Genomic DNA, 23,441 nt, shown 5'->3' with positions numbered 1-23,441 from the left:
GCTATTTTGCATGAGTTTGTGGAGAATGTTTCTGTTCCTCTGCCCAATTCTTCTGCATGAGCTTTTAGTATTCTCCTTCATGTTATGAATACTGCAACATATGAATAGGAGGACATAGAATAGATGTGTAAAACTTTACCATAACCATAGACATTCTTCTCTTCTATATCTTGCACTATTACTCCCCCACCCCCCCCCCCTTCTTCCTGATGCTTGCCTGGCTTCTGGTGGCGTGTTTTTCTCACCTAGAATCAGGCTTTTTTGCAACATTTAGTTCAGAGGTTTGGTATGTGCCGCTGTTCTCTATGTACCCAAAGTCATTTTATAACCAATGTACATTCTGCTTCTGTGCAATGTCACAGGTACCTCACAGTAGCACTAGACGTTTGTATAATGGCCGGATGTACGAGTCAACCGGCAGCAAGACTCCCTCATGTTATAAATACTGCAACATGTAGAAGAGAAGGACATCTATGGTTATGGTAAGATTTTACACAAAGATTAGTTGTGTAAGAACTTGCCATAGCCTCAGATGTCCTTCTGTTTCATGTTGCAGTATTCATAACTGTAGGGAGGTCGCTGCCTGCAGCACCGGACATCCGGCCAGTAAACCAAAGTCTGACGATCAGGGGTACAAGTGATGTTGCATGTCAGTGCCATAAACCGACATTGGCTATAAAAGTGATGTCTGCATGTACCCACCTCAGAAATTACTGCTATATACAGCAGTACCCCTGGGAAGCAAGGAAAAGGAAGCTTTTCAGACCCACATATGCCACCAGGCAAGAAGGCACCTTCTAGAGGTATGTGCCTGTTGTGCCATGTTTGGATGGAGAGAAGATAGGGAAATGTCACACAAGAAGGATAAACAGGGTAAGAGGGGGTCAGAGGAGGGGACTTGAATACTGCAACATTGAAGAGAAGGACAACTAAGGTTATGGTAAGTTCTTACACAACTAGACTACGTCCTGCTAGTCTCATGTTGCAGTATTCATTAATGTAGAGATAGTACCAAAGCTTTAGGTATGAGACTGGGAGGTAGATTGAGAGGCCAGGTCTGAGGCCCTGTAAAATTGACCTAGCAAGCCCAGTCCTGGCTCTAAAAATCAAATTTAGTTTGTAATGTTTGGTAAAGGTATGAACTGAAGACCAGGTGTCCGCCTGCAATATGGAAGTGTAGTCCACCCCCCCTTAAAAAAGGCTGCTGAAAAGCAACTGCCCTAGTAGAATGAGCATTCACATTGGCAGTTACATCTTTTCCATGAAAGGAATAACAAGGAGAGATTGCTTTAGAAATCCATGATGATATAGTTTGTTTAGAGTCTGCCTTCCCCAAGGCTCTTGGGTGAAAGGAGAAAAGCAGCTGGTCAGACTTTCTAATTAATTTGTTCTTGTCCAGGTAATATCTATGATGTCCTTCAAGAATGCAACTGCAGTCATAACATATGGGTTGTCCTGCCTCAGGCAGCCCTCGGTCTGACGAATTCCAAAGTCTCGGTCCGACGTCGGCGGGTGTCGCCTCCTCTCCGACGTCAGAATGGCTGGAGTATAAAGGCATCGGCCGACGCCATCTTCTCCAGTCTTTCTTGCCGCGGTGCCCGAAGCAGAAGCAGTTTGCAAGTGCCGGTCGGTCAGCTCCTGTGTTTTCAGTACCGAAGTCATCTAAAAGCTAAGTACCCCATTGGGGAACATTTTTTCTTGCCTCAGCCGATGTCAGAACAAATTGAGAAAGTTAATAATTGTTTGTCTTGTGGTAAACAAATACCTCATAAGGACTTCCATTCTCTTTGCCTGCCTTGCCTGGGCCCAGACCACGACGTCTCAGCCTGCGTTGCCTGTGCTTGCTTTAATAAGCGCGCACTCAGGCGCCGGGCAGAATTTGCCGAAGACTTTTTTGGTGAATCTTTTGCTTATATCATGCCGTCGGATCAACCGACAACTCAATCTTCCAAAAAACGTAAGGACTGGGACCGACATCCTCGGCCCGCGTCATCCACCGATACTTCTCCTAAACCCTCCGCGAGTGCTTCGGTCCCTTCGGAAGCGGTAATCCAACCGCTCCAGGCCGACGACACAGCGGTATCTCGTCCTTCGTTCTTAGAGTCCACTACGGTGCCGGTTGTTGACTTTCCTCCAGAAACCGAGGTTCTGGATCTTCCCAACACCATTCCTGTGGACAAGGTTACACCAGCACGTGGGGCAGCTAGGCCTCCTGTATCCATGTCCATCAAGGCCTTTGCACGTGCTAAGGCCACCAGCCAGGCCAAGGCTCATCCTAAACCTATTGCTCAGGCCTCCTCTTCTGATAAACAAATTATGTCTTTGGCTGCAGATCTAATTTCTCTTATTAGGGGATCTCAGCCTCATCCAGACAGAGGTTCTCAGCCACCTGCAGAGAAAAGGCCCAGAACTGAGCAGGCAGATAACCTCTCTTCAGATGAGGCCTCTGGGGATTCTGAGCATTCTGATACCCAAGAAGAATCCTTCCAGGCCTATGAGGACTCTGATGCTGAGGAATCAATTCCCCTCTGCCTTTCCTCCAGAAAATTTTTCGTTCGGTGAAGTCCTACACTCCATGAGGGAGCATTTTAAATGGCAGGGCCAGGAATTTTCTGATTCCAGGAAAAGGCTACGTACCTTCCTTAAGCTTCCCCAGCACAGGCCTTTAGCTATCCCTCCAGTTGTGGATGTCCTGGATGATGTTTTCTCCGACTCCAGTGCTAACCCTGATTCGCTCCCTCCTGCTCCTGTCAAGCCTGACAGATATTATAGGGTCCCTGACACACACAAGCATCTCTTTAAGGCCCACTCTGTGGATCTAAAAAAAATTTCACAGGGCCCCAAGGGAGTGGCTACTTCCACTGCCAAGAATCCACTGCCAGCGGATAAGGAAGCTAGATCCCTGGAGAGATGGGGTAAAAAAGTTTATACCTCCACCACCCTGGCTATGAGGTCACTTAACTGCCTTTTTCATATGTTTCAGTACCAGGATTTTTTACTGGATGACTTACAGAAAAAGCTAGCCTCCCCTGAGTCTACTGATTTTAAGACATTGCAGGATCTAGTGCATAACACTCAGCAGGTTAACAATCATTTTCTACAGTGTGGTTATGATGCATTGGTGGCTTCATGTAGGGCGGCTATGACTGGGGCTGATGTCCTTCATGGATGCATCTGCAGTCATAACAACTGGGTTGTCCTGTCGTCAGGCAGCCCTTCGGTCGGCCGGATTCCAAAGTCCGGGTCCGCTTCGCTGATGTCGCACTACCCCCGCCGTCATCTCTGTTGGTCTTCGGTATAAAGGCATCAGCCGACGCCATTTTCCTCGGTCTTTCTTGCCGCGTGGCGCCCGAAGCAGAAGCTGTTCGCAACTGCCGGTCGGTCAGATCCAGAGATTACTACTTCCGAATACTACTTCGAAGACTTCTAAAAGCTAAGTACCCCGTTGGGGACTCTTTCTTGCCTCAGCCGATGTCAGAAAGTCAATAACTGTTTAACTTGTGGGAAACAAATACCTCATAAAGATTTCCACTCTTACTGTTTGCCTTGTTTAGGCCCAGACCACGACGTAGCAGCCTGTTCAGCCTGTGCCTCATTCAACCGACGAACGCTTAGGCGTCGGTCGGAGTTTGCTGAACAGTTTTTCGGCTCAGATTTTGCGTACATTATGCCGTCGGATCCTCCGACTACCCAGATTGTTAAAAAACGCAAAGAAAAAGACCGACACTCGCGGTCCGCGGTCTCAGCCGAAACCATGGTTAAGCAAACCGCGAGTGTCTCGGTTTCGGCCGAAACCGAGAAAACTGATCAAAGCACAGCTGAATCAATGAGTACTACTGAGGCTCCTTACCCTTACTTGAAACGGCCTCAGAAATCTTACCTACAGTGGTTACTAGTGACTTATCAGACACCATCCCTTTGGATGTCTCTACCCCAGCACGTGGTGCTGCTAGGCCTCCTGCAGCCATGTCTATTAAGGCCTTTGCCAGGGCTAAAGCAGCCAAATCCACTAAATCAGTGCCTGTTAAGCCCCCCTCTACTAGGCCCACTTCTAGTTCACAAATGCTCACTCTGGCAGAGGATTTAATATCCTTAATTAGGGGATCTCAATCTCACCCAGACAGGGCCTCTCAGCCCCCAGAAAAGAGACCTAGAGCAGAGCCCCCCGAGCCTGTGTCCTCTGATGATTCCGCGGAGGACTCTGATATTACAGACCAGCCAGAGGCTCATTTCTCCAATTATGAAGACTCAGATGCTGAAGAATCCATTCCAGCTGCTTCTCCACCAGAAGAATTCTCCTTTGGGGAAACCTTACATGCCATGCGAGAACAATTCCAATGGCAGGAACAGGATTTCTCAGATTCCAGAAAAGACTTAGGACTTTTCTGCACCTACCACAACACAGGCCTTTAGCTATACCTCCTGTCCTCTCTGTTGTGGACGATGCATTTAATGATGTCTGCACTGCACCAGATTCCTTACCTCCAGCCCCTGTCAAACCAGACAGATTTTACAGGGTTCCAGACACTCATCACCACTTATACAAGGCCCCACTTGCAGACCCGAAACCATATCCCAGGGGCCTAAGGCAGCAGCCTCGACCACAGCAAAAACCCTATTCCTTATAAAGGGAAGCCAGGTCTTTAGACAGATGCCGCAGAACGGTTTACACCTCTCCTACTCTCTCAGCTAGCGCTTTAAATTGTCAGTTTCACCTGGTACAATACCAAGAGTTTATGCTTGATCAGTTAACTAAAAGCTATCCTCTGATGACTCTATAGATAAGAAATATATATTAGAAATGGTAAATAACATACAACAGGTTAGTAACCATTCCTTAAAATGTGGCTATGATGCACTGGAGGCTTCATTTAGATCAGCCATGACTGGCACAGTGATAAGAAGACATGCATGGCTGAAGGAACAGGTCTTACGGATCATGTTAAAGCTAAGTTATTAGATGCACCTATGGATAAGGCCAGTTTGTTTGGTACACCTGCCCAGCAGGTAATGAAGAAAATGGAAGAAAAGGCAAAATCTGTACAAACAGTTAAAGATTTCTTGCAGGTTCAACCTCCAAGGTTTAGCAGGAACTGGCCTGCCAAAATTGGTCCTTTCCTGACTCCACAAGATCCCAAAGGGGCAGGAATAGACGTCCCAGAGGCAGAAATCAATCCAGAGGGGGTGCCTACAGAGGACGACAGTGGCAAGGTAATAACAGAGGCACAGACACAGCCACTGCCACTACAACAGCACAGTGACTTGTTTCTAACTCCGCCTACCAGGGAACAAATAGCAGCACCATTAGGCGGAAAATTAACCTTATTTTGAAAAACTGGCACTATATCACAAAAGACAAGTGGATTCTGCAAACCATAGACCAAGGATACCGGTTCCACTTCCACACTTTACCAGTCAAAAGAGGAATGCCAAACCTGCCTCCAAATCAAAAACAGAAGCTCTACAGCAGATAATGCAACTAACAAAGATGAGAGCTGTGGAAAAGTGCCAATAACAGAACAAGGCAAAGGATTCTACTCCAGACTATTCCTAGTTCCAAGAAAGGAAAAAGCTGGAGACCTATTCTCGACCTGTCCATCTTAAATACATACATCATTGTCCCAAAATTCAAAATGCTGACCCTCCAGCAACTTCTTCCCATGCTGGGCAAGGAGTGCTGGCTGGTAACTCTAGATCTCAAGGAGGCATACCTGCACGTCCCCATACGACCAATCTGCAGAAGATACCTCAGATTTCTTGCAGGATCAGAGCACTATCAATTCTCAGCATTGCCCTTTGGCTTATCTACTGCGCCCAGAGTATTCACAAAATGCCTGGCATCAGTAATCGCTCACTGCAGACTACCAGGAATCCAAATTTATCCATACCTGGACGACTGTCTGCTACAGGGGGACAACAAAAGCAAGCTGACAACAGATTTACAAAGGGTCATTTACTTGCTACAAGCACTGGGATACACAGTCAATTTACAAAAGTCAAGGCTGATACCATCCCAAACAAGGACATTCTTGGGCGGAATTGGACACAGTAAAACAAATGGCATTCCTAACTGCAGAAAAACCAAAAGAACTCCCTCTTTACTTCTTGGCACTAACAAAACAGAACAAGCTAACAGCAAGAAAAGTTCTACAGGCCTTGGGCTTCATGGCATCCTGCATAATCTTGGTTCCACATGCCAGACTACATATGAGAAAACTACAGTGGTACCTAAAGAATTTATGGTCCCAACACAGGCACAGCCTAGAAGCAGAAATTCCTCTAATCCCATGCCTAAAACAGGAGTTCCTATGGTGGGCTCAAGCATGCCAGTCAAATCCAGGCCTACCTTTCCACAACTATCAAGCAAGCCAAACCATCACAACAGACGCCTCAGACCTAGGATGGGGGGCTCACATGCTGGACAAATGCGTACAAGGATTGTGGACACAGGATCAGCTCCATTTGCACATCAACCTAAAAGAAATGCTGGCAGTAAAGCTGGCAGTCCAAAAATTCAGACCATTCCTCAAAGCAGGACATTTGATGATAAGGACAGACAACACCACAGTCATGTGGTACATCAACAAACAGGGAGGCACTCATTCATACCCCCTATGCAGAATGACTTTGGACCTTTGGAACCTGGCGCTCAGCTACAACATCCAGTTACAGGCAATGTTCGTACCAGGAAAGGAGAATACTCTAGCAGACATGTTAAGCAGAACCACCTCGGATGCTCACGAATGGATGCTACACCCGGACATCTTCAAGGCCATCTCAAAGAAATGGGGAATGCCACAGATAGATCTATTCGCTTCCCCCCTCAATCACCAGCTCAAAAAATTCTGCACAAGGACGTTCCACCCACTTGCATGGAAAGTGGACTCGCTCTCCTTCAGCTGGAAAGGTCTGACAGCATATGCATTCCCACCTCTTCCCTTGATACACAAGGTATTACTAAAAATCAAGGAGGAACGTCCAAGGATAACCCTAATAGCTCCAAACTGGCCAAGACAACACTGGTACCCATTGCTGAGGAGCATGTCTCGGGACAAAATATGGCCAATACCCCTGATACCTTTGATGTTAACCCAGAACAACTACAGCATCATGCATCCAAACCTAAAAACTTTGCAACTGACTGCATGGAACATCACATAGCAGCAACTAATCCAGAGCTTTCCCAAAGGGTTAAAGACATTATCCTTGAAGCCCGCAGACCTTCAACAAGAAGGAACTATGCAGGAAAATGGAAAAGGTTTGTCATTTGGAGTGCTGAAAGAGGAAAAGATGTGTCCAATATAGACATTGCTAACATCCTGGAGTATTTGGCAGAGCTTCTACATACAGGCCTGTCCTATTCCTCCATCAAGATACATGCATCAGCTATTTCAGCAGAATACAGCTTTGATCCACCTGTCTTTTCACATCCTTTACTCAGGCAGTTCCTCAGAGGGATCAAGAATGTAAAACCTCCCAGGAAACCACCATTGCCAGCTTGGGATTTGAACTTTGTGCTGGAAAAGTTGACACTAGCACCTTTTGAACCAGCAGCAACAGCAGACCTGCAGCATCTATCGTGGAAAACTGCTTTCCTACTGGCAATAACCTCAGCAAGAAGGGTTTCTGAACTTCAGGCCCTAATGGCAGTACAACCCTTCCTAATCTTCCACCAAGATAGAGTGTCCATGAGGACTAATCCTACATTTATGCCTAAGGTGGTATCCAGAGTGTCTTTAAACCAGGCAATCCACCTACCTACCTTCTTCCCAAACCCACAAAACAGAGGGGAAAGAATGCTGCATACCTTGGATGTACATAGACAGCTACGCTACTACCTGGACAGAACAAAAAGTAACAGAAAAACTGACCAGCTGTTTGTAGCCTATGCAACAGGAAGGGAAGGAAAAGCGATTTCCAAACAGACAATCTCCAAATGGATAGGAAATTGCATACAATTCTGTTACTCCTTTCATGGAAAACCAATTCCACAGAACATAAGGCCTCATTCTACAAGGGCAACAGCCACTACCACAGCCTTCTTACGAGGAGTGGCAACCAAGGACATTATTGAGGCGGCTACTTGGACCTCCGTGCATACATTTGCCAAGCATTACAATTTACCTCTGTATTCCAGATCCCGAGCAGGGTTTGCCACTGCTGTACTGCAAGGGATCCTAACCACACCATAATCTATTCTTCCTCCTCCCCTAGTTGGCTATGGTATTCTACCCAGTTGTTATGACTGCAGATGCATCCATGAAGGACATAGTACAGTTTTGTACCTTGTCCGAACTGGATAGCATCTGCAGTCAGGATTACCCTCCCTCCTTCCCCTCTGTGGTACTCCTAGGGTATTTACCCTCCTAATAGCTAGCTGGCGGGGGGGAGTCTCTTATGGTGTATTTGTTTGTATATATGTACATACATGCTTATTTTTTGTGTTTGCCTTCTATCTTTTTGGAAACATTGGCATTTACCCAAAATTTAGCCTTCCAAGAGGGCAACTGGCATCTGGGGCAAGAAACACTGAGGAAAATGGCGTCGGCTGATGCCTTTATACCCGAAGACCAACAGAGATGACGTCGGGTGAAGTGCGACATCAGCCGAAGCCGGACCCGGACTTTGGAATCCGGCCGACCGAAGGGCTGCCTGACGACAGGACAACCCAGTTGTTATGACTGCAGATGCTATCCAGTTCGGACATCTACATTTATGGTAGGTACAAAACTGTACTTTATATGTAGACATGCTTGGTTAAAAGGACAGCCTCTGCCAGACCATGTTAAAGTAAAGTTACTTGATGCACCTTTAGAAAAACAGAAGCTTTTTGGTGCTAATGCACACAATGTGTTGAAGTCCATTGAGGAAAAAGCTAAATCAGTACAGACAGTCAAAGATTTCCTCAAGGTTTAGCCTCCCAGATTCAGCAGGAATTGGCCTTCAAAGAATTGGTCCTTTCCAGACACTGACAAGTTTCAAAGGGGAAAAAACAGGCGTGGCCGAGGTAGAGGGCAATACCGAGGCTCCTACAGGGGGCCGCCAGTGGCAACCACCAAATCAAAGAAGTGGCACAGGCAGCCCAGCTGCACCACAAGTACAACCACAATGACTTGACTTTCTTACCGCCTATAAAGGCTCAAAGAGAAGCACCCATGGGCAGAAAATTATCCTTATTCTCAAAAAACTGGCATATCTTAACCAAGGACAACTGGATTCTGGATTTAATAGACAAGGGTTACAGATTCCACTTCCATACTTTACCAATAAGACAAGGCATGCCAAACCTGCCACATCATCAAAGGGCAGAGGCACTCATTCAAGTTTCAAAGCTGTTAAACATAAATGCAATAGAAAAGGTCCCTCCACAGGAACAAGGACAGGGATTTTATTCAAGACTGTTCCTTGTTCCAAGAAAGGAAAACAAATGGAGGCCTATACTGGACTTGTCTACTCTAAATAATTATCTCATTGTGCCAACGTTCAAAATGCTGACGTTGCAGCAACTCCTTCCCATGCTGGGCAAAGGGTCTTGGCTGGTCACTCTGGACCTCAAGGAGGCATACCTGCATGTCCCAATCAGACAAAGCTGCAGAAGATACCTCAGATTTCTTGCAGGGACAGAGCATTATCAATTCTCAGCATTGCCGTTTGGCTTATCTACTGCGCCCAGAGTGTTCACGAAATGCCTGGCATCAGTAGTGGCACACTGCAGACTCCAGGGGATTCAAATCTACCCCTACCTGGACGACTGCCTCATACAAGCAGACAACAAACAAACATTGATTGCAAACTTGGACTATGTCATTCAATTGCTACAGGCCTTGGGATGCACAGTCAACATTCAGAAATCAAGACTCCTGCCATCCCAACAAATTATTTTCCTAGGAGCCAAGTCGGACACAAACACACAAATGGCTTTTCTCACAGAGGAAAAACAACAGCAGTTACTAGAGTACTTCAAAGGCCTAGCAAAGTTCTCCCAGCTGACTGCAAGGAAAATCCTGCAGGCCCTGGGGTTCATGGCATCTTGCATTCTTCTGATACCTTTGACAAGACTTCATATGAGAAAGCTGCAATGGTACTTAAAAAGCTTATGGTCCCAACACAGCCAAAACCTAGAAGACATAATCCCACTCATTCCATGTCTGAAGAGAATTTTTGTGGTGGGCTCAAGCAAGTCAGTTAAACAAAGGCATGTCTTTCAACAAACCTCAAGCAGGTCAAATGATTACAACAGACGCCTCAGATCATGGATGGGGGGCGCACATGGAAGGCAGATGCATTCAAGGTCAATGGACACCAAGGGAAAGGCATCTGCACATAAACCAAAAAGAAATATTGTCAGTGATACATGCAATCGAGAATTTCGAAAAATCACTTCAACAAGGACATTTGCTAATAAGGACAGACAACACCACGGTGATGTGGTACATAAACAAGCAGGGAGGCACTCATTCTTATCCCCTCTGCAGACTAACAATGATTCTCTGGGAAAAATCCCTGAGTCTGAAGATACATTTGCAATCCCAGTTTGTGCCAGGCAAGGACAATGTTCTGGCAGACAAGCTGAGCAGGAATTTCTTAGATCCACACGAATGGAAGCTGCATCCTCACATTTTCTCACAAATAACAAGGAAGTGGGGAAGACCGGACATAGATCTCTTTGCTTCTCACATGAATCATCACCTGGAAAAGTTCTGTACAAGGACTCGCCATCCTCTAACCTGGAAAACAGATGCTCTCTCCTTCAGCTGGAATTCCCTAACAATTTATGCATTCCCTCCTCTACCACTGCTGACCAAGGTGATACTGAAGATCAAAGCAGAAGAACCAACAGGCATTTTGATAGCTCCAGACTGGCCAAGGCAGCACTGGTACCCATTGCTGTTGAGCATAACTCGGACCAAGCCGTGGCCTCTGCCTCTATGGCCTCTGCTTCTAACACAGCACAATTACAGGACGGTTCATCAAAACCTGAAAACATTGCATCTGACAGCCTGGAGGTTACCATAACTCCTTCCGATATCTCTCTCTCTCCAAAAAAGTTCAAGAGATCTTACTGGAAGCACGCAGACCTTCCACCAGAAAAACCTACTCAGCCAAGTGGAAGAGATTCATCATCTGGAATGCTAACAGGGGTCAGGATACAACAGTCTTGAGTATACCTCAGATATTGGAATACTTGGCAGAAATGTTTCATACTGGTCTCTCATATTCTTCCATAAAGATTCATGCCTCAGCAATCTCAGCAAAATACAATTGTGATCCGCCTGTGTTTTCTCATCCTTTGCTAAGACAGTTCCTGAGAGGGATAAAGAATATCAAACCCCCCAGGAAACAACCTGTACCTGCATGGGACCTCAATTTCGTCTTGGAAAAATTAACTCTTCCTCCTTTTGAACCAGCAGCAACTTCAGAAATGCAATTTCTCTCATGGAAAACGGTTTTCCTATTGGCTATCATATCAGCAAGAAGAGTCTCGGAGATACAGGCACTCATGGCAGTACCTCCTTTTCTCATTTTTCATCAGGACAGAGTCTCTCTAAGAACCAATCCTTCATTCATGCCAAAAGTAATTTCCAGGGTGTCTCTAGATCAAGCCATTCACCTGCCTACTTTCTTCCCCAATCCTCAAAACAGGGGGGAAGCACTGCTACATACTTCGGGCATACACAGACAACTACGCTACTACTTGGACAGAACTAAGGCCACCAGAAAGTCTGACCAACTGTTTGTAGCCTATGCTGCTGGAGTACAAGGAAAAGCAATCTCCAAACAAACAATTTCCAAATGGATTGGACACTGCATCAGATTCTGCTATCCTTTTCATGGAAAAGGTGTGCCAGCCAATATTAGGCCACACTCCACCAGAGCTATAGCCACATCCACAGCTTTCCTAAGAGGAGTGGCTACAAAGGACATTCTAGAGGCTGCTACATGGAGCTCCGTGCATACATTTACCAAGCACTACAACCTGCCTTTATACTCCAGATCCCGAGCAGGCTTTGCTTCGGCAGTCCTGCAGGGCATTTTAGCTACACCATCACTTTCTTAGTACCTACCACCCCCAGATTGGCTATGGTATTCAACCCATATGTTATGACTGCAGTTGCATTCTTGAAGGACATAGTACAGTTTTGTACCTACCATAAATGTAGATGTCCGATAGATATGCAACTGCAGTCGGATTTTCCCACCTTCCTACCCCTCTGCAACCTTCTTTATGGGTCCATTACCCACTTTCCTTTTAGCTGGGGGCTCCTCCTATGGTGTATCTGTTTATTACTGTTGTGCATGTCTGGAATTGTTTATCCATTCACCAAATTTAGCCTTCCTAGGAGGGCACCTGGCATCTGGGGCAAGAAACACTGAAGAAGATGGCGTCGGCCGATGCCTTTATACTCCAGCCGTTCTGACGTCGGAGAGGAGGTGACACCAGCCGACGCCGGACCCAGACTTTGGAATTCGGCCGACCGAGGGCTGCCTGAGGCAGGACAAACCCATATGTTATGACTGCAGTTGCATATCTATCGGACATCTACATTTATGGTAGGTACAAAACTGTACTTTACCAACCAAGGTATCACGCACGTGGGACAGGTGTGCACGGTCCCAGAAAAAGCAGAAACATGAAACCAAAAACGGACCAGCACATACAGGATAGTGAAATAAAATTTATTGCTCCATAGTTGTACAAACAACCATATCAGCGGTGGTAAAAACCTCGGCTGAAACAGCAAACCGGTTTCGGCTAATGTTAGCCTTTCTCAATGCCTAGTATCAAATAAAGTAAATGAAAACATCCACCATGTCGGAACCTTTATATAGTCCCACTCTTAAAGGGATATGACCCCTGTGTAGATAAATACATATGTTTATAATATGCAAAACATTTAATGAAACCAATATCAGTTTTAAACAAAAATCTATGTATCCTACAAAGTTATAACATAATACAAATATAGAAGTATAAACAATTAACTGCACATGTATGTTAGTATGTGCAGATAGTATGAAACAGAGAACATAGGAATACCATGCCACTCTAAATGTAATACAAATACATATGCATATGTGGTTGGCATATATTCTGTTTCATACTATCTGCACATACTAACATACATGTGCAGTTAATTGTTTATACTTCTATATTTGTATTATGTTATAACTTTGTAGGATACATAGATTTTTGTTTAAAATTGATATTGGTTTCATTAAGTGTTTTGCATATTATAAACATATGTATTTATCTACACAGGGGTCATATCCCTTTAAGAGTGGGACTATATAAAGGTTCCGACATGGTGGATGTTTTCATTTACTTTATTTGATACTAGGCATTGAGAAAGGCTAACATTAGCCGAAACCGGTTTGCTGTTTCAGCAGAGGATTTTACCACCGCTGATATGGTTGTTTGTACAACTATGGAGCAATAAATTTTATTTCACTATCCTGTATGTGCTGGTCCGTTTTTGGTTTCATGTTTCTGCTTTTTCTGGGACCGTGCACGCCTGTCCCACGTGCGTGATACCTTGGTTGGTTTGGTTGCAGTCGCAAGTCTTCTTTTTCGCGCTGGGGACGCCTGGATGGTTGCTCTTCTCCACCAGTCTTCTCTTTTTGGATATTGCCTGATTTGGAATATCGTTGATATAAGTATAACTTTCCATGACATTGGTTCTTTTCTGAAGCCTCTTTCCTGCCGAAAGATACACTTTTTTGCTGGGGGTTGTTCCGGATACGTTTGTTCTTCAGTCAACTTTGGAATCATACTCGTTGGGCCTGGTTTATGGATGGTGGCTTCATATGGTGACGAGACAGCCATGAATTAACATCTTTTGCCATTTGCTCATTTTTCGGCCGACTGGTTTACAGAAAAGTGTGTTTTTTACTCTAAGGTACTGTGCGGGACTTGTTTATTTTATGAGCTTGGAGGGGGGTCCGCCATTTTGACAGTTTGTAGCCCTCCTATTGATGGACGAACTTATATATTATTTACTGGCAATTGGAATACATATTTTCATATATTGTGTTTCTTAACACAATATGACTATAATATTTTTTGACTAAATTCGTTTTCTCGGGTCCGAGGGTTTAACATCTACATATGACCAATGGTATTTAGCATATATAAGGCTGGTTTTTATACCTGAGTCAAGTTACACTGTCTTCACCTTTTTTTGAGCCCGCTGAATGGACAAATAAGGGATTGCAGTAACTGTTTGGGATTGTGGAACTCATCACCATTGACAGCTTGCCATTTTGGTACAGTGGCTTATGCGAGCCTGACATTTTTTCAGTTTCTTCAATTTTGAACAGACATTACTTTGGACTCTCAGTACACAAACTGTGCTTTTGTTTTGGGTTAAATTCTTGTATTATTGATTGGGGTTTGTTTCAATTCACCTTCTTGAGCTTAATAAGTTTTGATTCAAATAAGTAACATGATTTATGTTCTTTGTTAAGATTGGTCATCTGACTTTTATAATAGGTTTTATAACAAGCATTATCTGATTTTCATGGTTCATTATGCTATACTATTAAGCTAAAGGGAAGGTTTGGGATTCCTTATGCCTTATACACTTTCTAACTTATTGTTTGTAAGTCAGATATACAGTTAATCATACAGAATTGGTTTCTGTTGGTTACAATATATACAGGCTTAGGGCAACAGTTGTCTTATAAGGTGCTTTTTGTTGGACACCAACTGGTATTATTGGTTTGGCCCTACGTTATTTTTTTCAGAATGAGAATATTTCATTCCGGGCTTGCCTTTTTTTTGGGACATCCTCACCAGAATGCAGTTTTAATAATATAATTGAACGGGTCTTGTGTCTGGTTGAGTGTAGCTAAACAAGTTACGCCACACTACCTTAATTTCTTGACCTATTTACGGTGACCAATATATTTTGGTTAGTGTTAAACATTTTTTAACACAGGAAATATAAGCACTAGATGAGACGAAGGTCGATCTAGTCAGGAATATTTGATCCAGCTTTTTTGTTAGTCCTAATCGGTTGCACACTATATTACATCACATTATTTTATTTATACTACAATTGGCATATTTAGGTGGCCCTTGGTTCTTTTGATGTTGGATGGATAATTATCAGCAATAGTGATACAGGTTGAGACGAACGTCGATCCAGTTATCACATTTGGGTTGTGGTCTTGTTTCATCTCATTGGAACACATGCTTTATATACGCTTTTTGATTTAATGATGCATAGGATCATTGTCATTTTTCCATCTATGGTTAGCATTTTGCTGGTCAATATATTTCATTGATTGGTCACTTATAGTAATGGTGCCTTTAATAATAGATGGGTAGTGTTGGTGTATTGAGTACAACAATCCAGACATCTTTAAATATCTTGAAATTGATTTTTTCTTTGGATTTTTTCCAACATAAATAGAATTTCTATCATAAACTGCTTCTGTTTGAGGCTGTTTCAGAAATTTACAAGTCCTGAGTGTTTTTAATTGGCTTTTGGAACTATCTAAATATGGATTTAAACAAAATTTTACATGGGTTAGCATCTGATAGGGATAATCTTGAGGTGTTTGGCCTGGCCTCTAATGCTGGTTCAGATATGTCCAATTCTACAACTAATGATCAACAGAAATGTAATTATGTTTTCACAAAACTAGGGAGACAGATGAAGATCTTGCGATCTAATGTATGGCATATGAAACTGTTCAAAGCTTATCAAGCTAAGGATATAACACCAAGGGGGTTGAGAGTACGCTTACAACCTTTAGTGGCACAGATTGATAACGAGTTATCCAAAGATTGGGCTGAAGCACAACATTCATCTTCCATGCTATTTGTAGAATGTTTGTTAAAATGTTATGACAGAATTATTACTGCCAATCTTTCGGATATTCAAAGTTTGTGTGTGGAGGCTGAACAATTCAATCAGCAGGAGTATTATTCTCAGCATGTTTCAGATTTGGCCAAGGATTTGTCTATTCTTGAAAAACAATTGATGAAACGTAAGATTAATAAATTTCAGCGTGACCTTATGGATTATGAAAAAGGGAAACCCTTTATCAGTCAGAAAACAGTTAGATTTAGTGAACAAAAAACTACTCAGAGGGGTTACAATAATAAAAAAAGACCTAGGTCTATTCTTAGACATCAAAATATCTCTTCAGATTTTACTTCCGAAGAGGAAACTTCTTCGGCTACTGATGGAGAAGTGTCTTCACGCCAGGCGTCCCCAGTAGCGAAAAGAAGACAGATGCCCCCTTTAGATCAAAGGGTAGGAGGAGGGGGGGCAGAAAACACAGATCTAGGTTTAAACACCCCAACCTTACAGAATCTGTTGAAACAAATGATAAAGTAACTAATAATGTTTATAATATTTCTTCGACTGTTCTCTCCCCAGTCCAGATTACACTTCTAAATAAAGGATTGAACTTTGTCCCAAGTTCTGTGGTTTCTGAAAATGATTTATGAAATGATGTTAATGATTTTTGCAAACTACTCAACCTCAAAATATTTTTTTCAGACAATGATGATTCTCAAAGATCAACTGAATTCAGATTTGGAAAATCTTCTTTTGTTCCTCCAATGAACAAACATGTTTCCATTTTCAGGGAATGTATTATGAAAGAGCTACACTTTGCCAATGTGTACCAACCACAATTTAATAATTTATCTCCCATGGAAAGACAGGCCCTGTTAGAACTTAAAAATAATCATCAGTTGGTTATTACTATGGCCGACAAGGGGGGTGCCATTGTGGTTATGGACCATCAAGCTTACAACAATGAGGCTCTTCGACAATTATCCGATTCTAACTATTACAGAGAGTTAAACGTAGATCCCACTCCACGCTTTAAGGAAGAAATTGATAGGTTTTTGGATGTGTCCACTAACCAGGGGGTAATTACTGAACATTTAGCTAAACAGTTGCAGGTGGAGGAACCCATTCCACAATACCTGTATTTGTTACCTAAAATACACAAGGATGCTTATAACCCCCCTGGTAGGCCCATTGTATCTGGGCGTGGCTCTTTAACTGAACCTTTATCAGCCTTCCTTACACAATATTTAAAACCACTGTTGACTCATATTAGATCACGTATTCAGGAAACAACGGAATTCCTGAATATTGTCAAAGATTCACAATTAGAATCCTCTTGGTGGTTGTGTACTCTTGATGTAGCCTCTTTATATACTAGTATACCACATGAATTAGGCATCTTAGCTGTTTCCTCCTGGTTGTATAAATCTAATCTATATTCAACTGAATTCAACAACTTTTTGACCAAACTTACGGAATTTGTATTGTGTAAAAACATCTTTTACTATAATGGTAAAGCCTATTGGCAAATCAATGGAACAGCAATGGGGGCTTCTTTTGCCCCCATATATGCGGATCTTTTCATGGGCTATTTTGAGGCCACGTATATATATGATACACAACACAATACATTCCTTCCATATTTAGATATTTGGAGGCGATATCTGGACGATTGTTGGATGGTGTGGCGTGGCAACATGGAACAACTATCTAATTTTGTGGACTATCTAAATGATAATTCTTTTGGAATTAAATTCACAGCTAATATTGAACATGGAAGCATTGTGTTTTTGGATGTTCGGGTTATGAGACTCGAGGATAATGCCCTAGCCACGTCTGTTCATAGGAAATTTCCTCAGTACAACACTCTGTTACATGCGGACAGCTGTCATACACGCCACATCATCCAGAATATTCCCAAATCTCAATTTATGAGAATGAAAAGGATATGCTCTTCTTCACAGGATTGTTCCCTTTTTTGTGATGACTTATTCAACAGATTTGTTGATCGTGGTTATAAAACATACAACATTACTAAATCTTTGAAGACTGTCAACAATTTACCTCGTTTTGAACTATTACAATATAAATCTAAGCAACAAACTCAGTCTGTATTAAAGAATAAGTCTATTTTGAGGTTAGTTACCACATTTGGGGCCAATACCAACCGGTTTATTGAGATAATCAATCAACATTGGGATATTTTACGGTCACACGAAATTTTGAACCGTATATTACCTGAGCAATGTTCTTTTTCCTACCGTAGAGGTAGGAATTTAAACTCTTTTTTTTACTCATTATAAGAGATACACTCCACATAATTCTCTACAAACCACCTTAGGGGGACAAATACTTAAAGGTAGCTTTCCATGTGGCCATTGTTCTTTTTGCAAATATATGCTCAAAACCATGGAATTTTCCAGCAAAAATACATCTCAGGTTTTTGATATCAGGATATTTGCCAATTGCAGTTCTGATTGGGCCATATATTTGGCAACTTGTAATTGCTCTGCATTTTACATTGGACAGACCTCCAGGTCTGTCAAATTGAGAATATGTGAACATATGAGTGCCATTAGGAACAGACGCACCACCAATGCTTTATATAAACATACCCTGGAACATCCTTCAGCTACCTTTACATTTGTCATCATAGATAGAATTACTCTACACCGCAAATTTAAAGCAGGATGGCATCAGAAACTCAATGATATGGAGAACAAATGGATTATCAGGTTAGGGGGTCTTTTTAGGCCAGGATTGAACATATTAGAACCAATAATTTGAGTTAAATATATTTTTATCCTATTTTCAATTTTTGGAATATGTAGGTAACCATGCAACATGAAATATTGAATTATTCACTATGGCTGGCATTATTTAGTTTTATAAAACAATATATGCCAACCACATATGCATATGTATTTGTATTACATTTAGAGTGGCATGGTATTCCTATGCTCTCTGTTTCATACTATCTGCACATACTAACATACATGTGCAGTTAATTGTTTATACTTCTATATTTGTATTATGTTATAACTTTGTAGGATACATAGATTTTTGTTTAAAACTGATATTGGTTTCATTAAGTGTTTTGCATATTATAAACATATGTATTTATCTACACAGGGGTCATATCCCTTTAAGAGTGGGACTATATAAAGGTTCCGACATGGTGGATGTTTTCATTTACTTTATCTGATACTAGGCATTGAGAAAGGCTAACATTAGCCGAAACCGGTTTGCTGTTTCAGCAGAGGTTTTTACCACCGCTGATATGGTTGTTTGTACAACTATGGAGCAATAAATTTTATTTCACTATCCTGTATGTGCTGGTCCGTTTTTGGTTTCACAAAACTGTACTTTGTCTATGAATGCCCAACAAATGTAAAGATGTTCATCGTGCATACAGCTGCAGTCATAACAGATGGGTTCTCCTGCCGTCAGGCGGGTCCTCGGTCGGCCGAATTCCGAAGTCTAGGTCTGGCGTCAGTTGTCGTCGCTTCTTCCCTGACATCAGTGCGACAGGGGTATAAAAGAACCAGCCGACGCCATTTTCTTCAGTCTTTCTTGCCGCGCGGTGCCCGAAGCAGTTCGCAAGTGCCGGTCGGCCAGCTCCTAAGATTACGAAAAATTTGGAAACCGAAGTCTTCTTAAAAGCTAAGTACCCCGTTGGGGAAACTTTTTTTGCCTCAGACCGATGTCAGACAAAGTTAATAATTGTATTTCTTGTGGGAAGCAAATACCACATAAGGATTTCCATTCCCTCTGTATCCCTTGTTTAGGCCCAGACCACGACGTCTCTGTCTGTCACTTTTGTGCTACCTTCAACAAACGCACTATTAAGCGTCCGGCGGAGTTCGCCCAGCATTTTTTTGGGAAAGCATTTAACTATACCATGTCGTCGGATACTCTGACTTCGGTTTTGTCTAAAAAATGCAAAGTCAAGGACCGACACTCGAGGTCCGCGGCCTCTACCGACACCACGCCAAAGCCGACTACACGTGGTCTGGTTCTCAGTGAGGCGCCTACACAGCCCCTGATTACCGATGACACATCTTTGGCGGTGTCTCCTGTACCCAAGGTCGCAGGCTCCTCAGCCCACACCCCGACTACAGATACCGAAACCACGTTTGGCGTTGAAACACAGAATGTGGACAGGTCCACCTCCACTCAAGGTGTCTTCAGACCTTCCTCTTCTTTCTCCATCAAGGCTTTCACCAAGTCTAAAGCAACCATGCACCCTAAGAGACCAGCTACACAGGACCCATCTCCAGGCCCCATGCCTAAGAAACAGATGCTTAAAATGGCTGAGGATTTAATTACTCTAATCAGAGGTTCTCTGCCACCTCCGGACAAAAGGCCCAGAGTGGAGGAAGATTCCCCCTCCTCTGATCAGGGCTCCATTATTTCAGAACACTCTGATGATCAGGAACAGTCTTACTCCCCTTTTGAAGACTCTGATGCAGAGGAGTCTATTCCTTCTGTATCCCCCCCCCCCCCTGAGGATTACTCATTTGGGGAAACTTTGCATACCTTAAGGGAACACTTCCACTGGGAAGGCCAGGATTATTCAGATTCCAAGAAAAGGCTCAGGGAATTTCTTTTGTTACCCCAGCACAGGCCTCTGGCTATACCTTCTGTCTTGGACATCCTAGATGATGTTTACTCGGGAGGCCTGCCTTAACCCGGACTCTCTACCTCCAGCTCCAGTTAAGCCTGACAGGTACTACAGGGTTCCTGACTCACACCAATTTCTTTACAAAAGCCACGCTGCTGAACTAGAAACCATCTCACAGCGGCCCAAGGGAGTTAAGGCTTCCATTGCCAAAAATTCACTGCCTTCCGAGAGAGATTCCAGATCCTTAGAAAGGTGGGGGGAAAAGGTATATACCTCGGCTGCCTTAACCATGAGAGCCTTAAACTGTCAGTTTCATATGCTAAAATACCAACAGTTTCTGTTATCTCAATTGAAAAGTAAAATGTCACAACCTGAACAACCAGACTTGAAGGAGTTGCAGGATTTGATGCATAGTGCAGAACAAGTGGGTAAACATACCTTACAATGTGGTTTTGATGCTCTAGAGGCCTCATGTAGAGCTGCTGTTACAGGCTCAGTCATATGTAGGCATGCCTGGCTCAAGGAACAAGCCTTGCCTGATCATGTCAAAGCTAAATTACTAGACGCCCCTCTTCAAAAAGATGTACTGTTTGGGGCAAATGCTGAGGAAGTATTACGGAAAAAGGAGGAAAAAGCTAAATCAATGCAAACTGTGAAAGAATTTCTGCAGGTTCAACCCCCAAGTTTTAGTAGAAATTGGCCTTCCAAAAACTGGTTGTTTCCTGCCACAGACAGACCCCAAAGAGGCAGATACAGGCGCCCAAGGGGCAGAGGATAATCACAAGGATCGTACAGAGGCAGACAATGGCAAGCTCCTACACAAAGAGGTGGTGAGGACAACTCACAATCTTTCAGAAAGCAGACCCAATGACTTTCCCCTTTGCAGGCCAACCAGGTCTCAAATGGCAGCCCCCTTAGGAGGAAAGCTGGCACTATTCTCAAAAAATTGGCATGTTGTCACAAAGGACAAATGGATCCTGGACATTATAAACAGAGGCTACAAATTCCATTTTCATACCCTTCCAAAAATGAGAGGCATGCCAAAACTGCCACACAATCAAAGGGCAGAGGCACAAAAGCAAATTTCAGATCTTATAAACATGAAAGCTATTCAAGAGGTACCTACACACGAACAAGGTCAAGGTTTTTATTCCAGGCTATTTCTGGTGCCAAGGAAGGGAAAATATTGGAGACCTATTTTGGATCTTTCCATCCTAAACACATTCCTACTCGTACCAAAATTCAAGATCTTAAAATCACTTCCCCTGGAGGAGGCTGTCTTATTCTTTAATACTACCTTCCTATCCATACTTGATACACATGCTCCTGAACGTTCTATTAGAGTAAAGACCAAAACTTCCCCATGGCTTACCAACGATACCAAAAAACTTATTCATACTAGAAACAAAGCATGGAAAAAATGGAGATGCCATAGACAAAACCCTGATTTAGTTCATTTCCACCAGCTTAGAAATCTGGCTAAGAAATCAATAATCTCTGACAAGAAAAAAATTCTACTGTGAACTTCAGGAAACTCATCTTAACAATTCTGGTCATCAGTAAATAGACTTCTTTCCCCAGGAATTGCTAAAACTCCTTCCCCACTTAATGCTGACCCAGAAACCCCTCTCCAGACAGCTAATGCATTCAACTCTTTTTTCTCTGAAACTATTCAATCCCTAGCCAAACAAATGAACACCAGCAACTCATATATTCCAACTAATATAGCTAACCCCTCCTACAACTTCTCTCTAAAACCTATATCTACTTCTTTCATCTACAGACTCATTAACAAACTGAAACCATGCACCCCTTCTGCAGACAAGCTCCCTTCTCTTTTCCTTCAGAAAGCTGTCAAAGAAATTGCATACCCTATATCCTTACTTATAAACAGAACTATCCAAGAGGGAACCATCCCTGACAGCTGGAAAGTCTCCTATATTATCCCACTACATAAAGGTGGTAACTCCCTTGTCCTTTCCAACTTTAGACCAATTGCCCTTCTCTCACCCCTAGCGAAAATCATGGAAAAATGTATTCATCAGCAACTTGTGCACTATCTCTCTCTTCACAACATAATAGCAAACTGTCAGCATGGCTTTAGACCTCACCACAGTACCACCACTGCCCTTCTTTCCTTTGTAGATACTATCAACAAAAATTGAAACAACAATATTCTCTCTTCCGCTCTTTTTATTGATCTCTCAAAAGCTTTCGACATGGTCAACCACTCTCTCTTAATAAACATTCTTGAATCTCTCTCTTGTGATAAATTCGCCATTAATTGGTTTAGATCTTATCTTAACAACAGACAACAAGCAGTAATATGGGAAAACCATATCTCATCACTCTTGCCCATTTCCATCAGAGTTCCCCAGGGCTCCATTCTTGGTCCACTTCTGTTCTCCCTCTTTATTAACGATCTTCAAACTGCAATCCCACAAGCAACCTGCATACAATACGCAGATGATTCAACCCTTATCTGCTCTGCACCATCCTCTACAGAACTGATCTCACTGACCCAAAATACCTTTAATACTGTAGAAACATGGTTTTCAAGATGGTTTCTCCTACTAAATGCCAAAAAAACAAAACTCCTCCTCTTCTCCCCCACCACTCGGTCCCCCACTTTAAACTTTACCATCTCCTCAAATAATGGTACCATCATCTCACCTGATCCTACTACAAAACTTTTAGGAATAACCATTGACAATAATCTCTCCTTCGATCAGCACATTAACAACAATATCAAGTTAGTTAACAGAAAAATAGGATCCCTATATCGCATCAAACCTTTTCTAACCCCAGCAACTAGAACCAAGATTGCAAAATCTCATCTTTTATCAACTCTCCTATATGCTTCCCCTATTTATACAAACCTTAAGAAAATTAATCTTAACAAACTTGCAACTTGCTATAACAACATAGCTCGCTTCGCCACTAGTAACCCCATTTAGAACCCACCATTGTATAAACCTTAAACAACAAGGCTGGCTTGAATTTCA

This window comes from Protopterus annectens, chromosome 9.part0, assembly GCF_019279795.1.
Source record: "Protopterus annectens isolate FY-2018-M chromosome 9.part0, PAN1.0, whole genome shotgun sequence".
Lineage (NCBI taxonomy): Eukaryota > Metazoa > Chordata > Ceratodontiformes > Protopteridae > Protopterus > Protopterus annectens.
The sequence above is the reverse complement of the archived record's forward strand: the minus strand, read 5'-3'. Positions refer to the sequence as shown.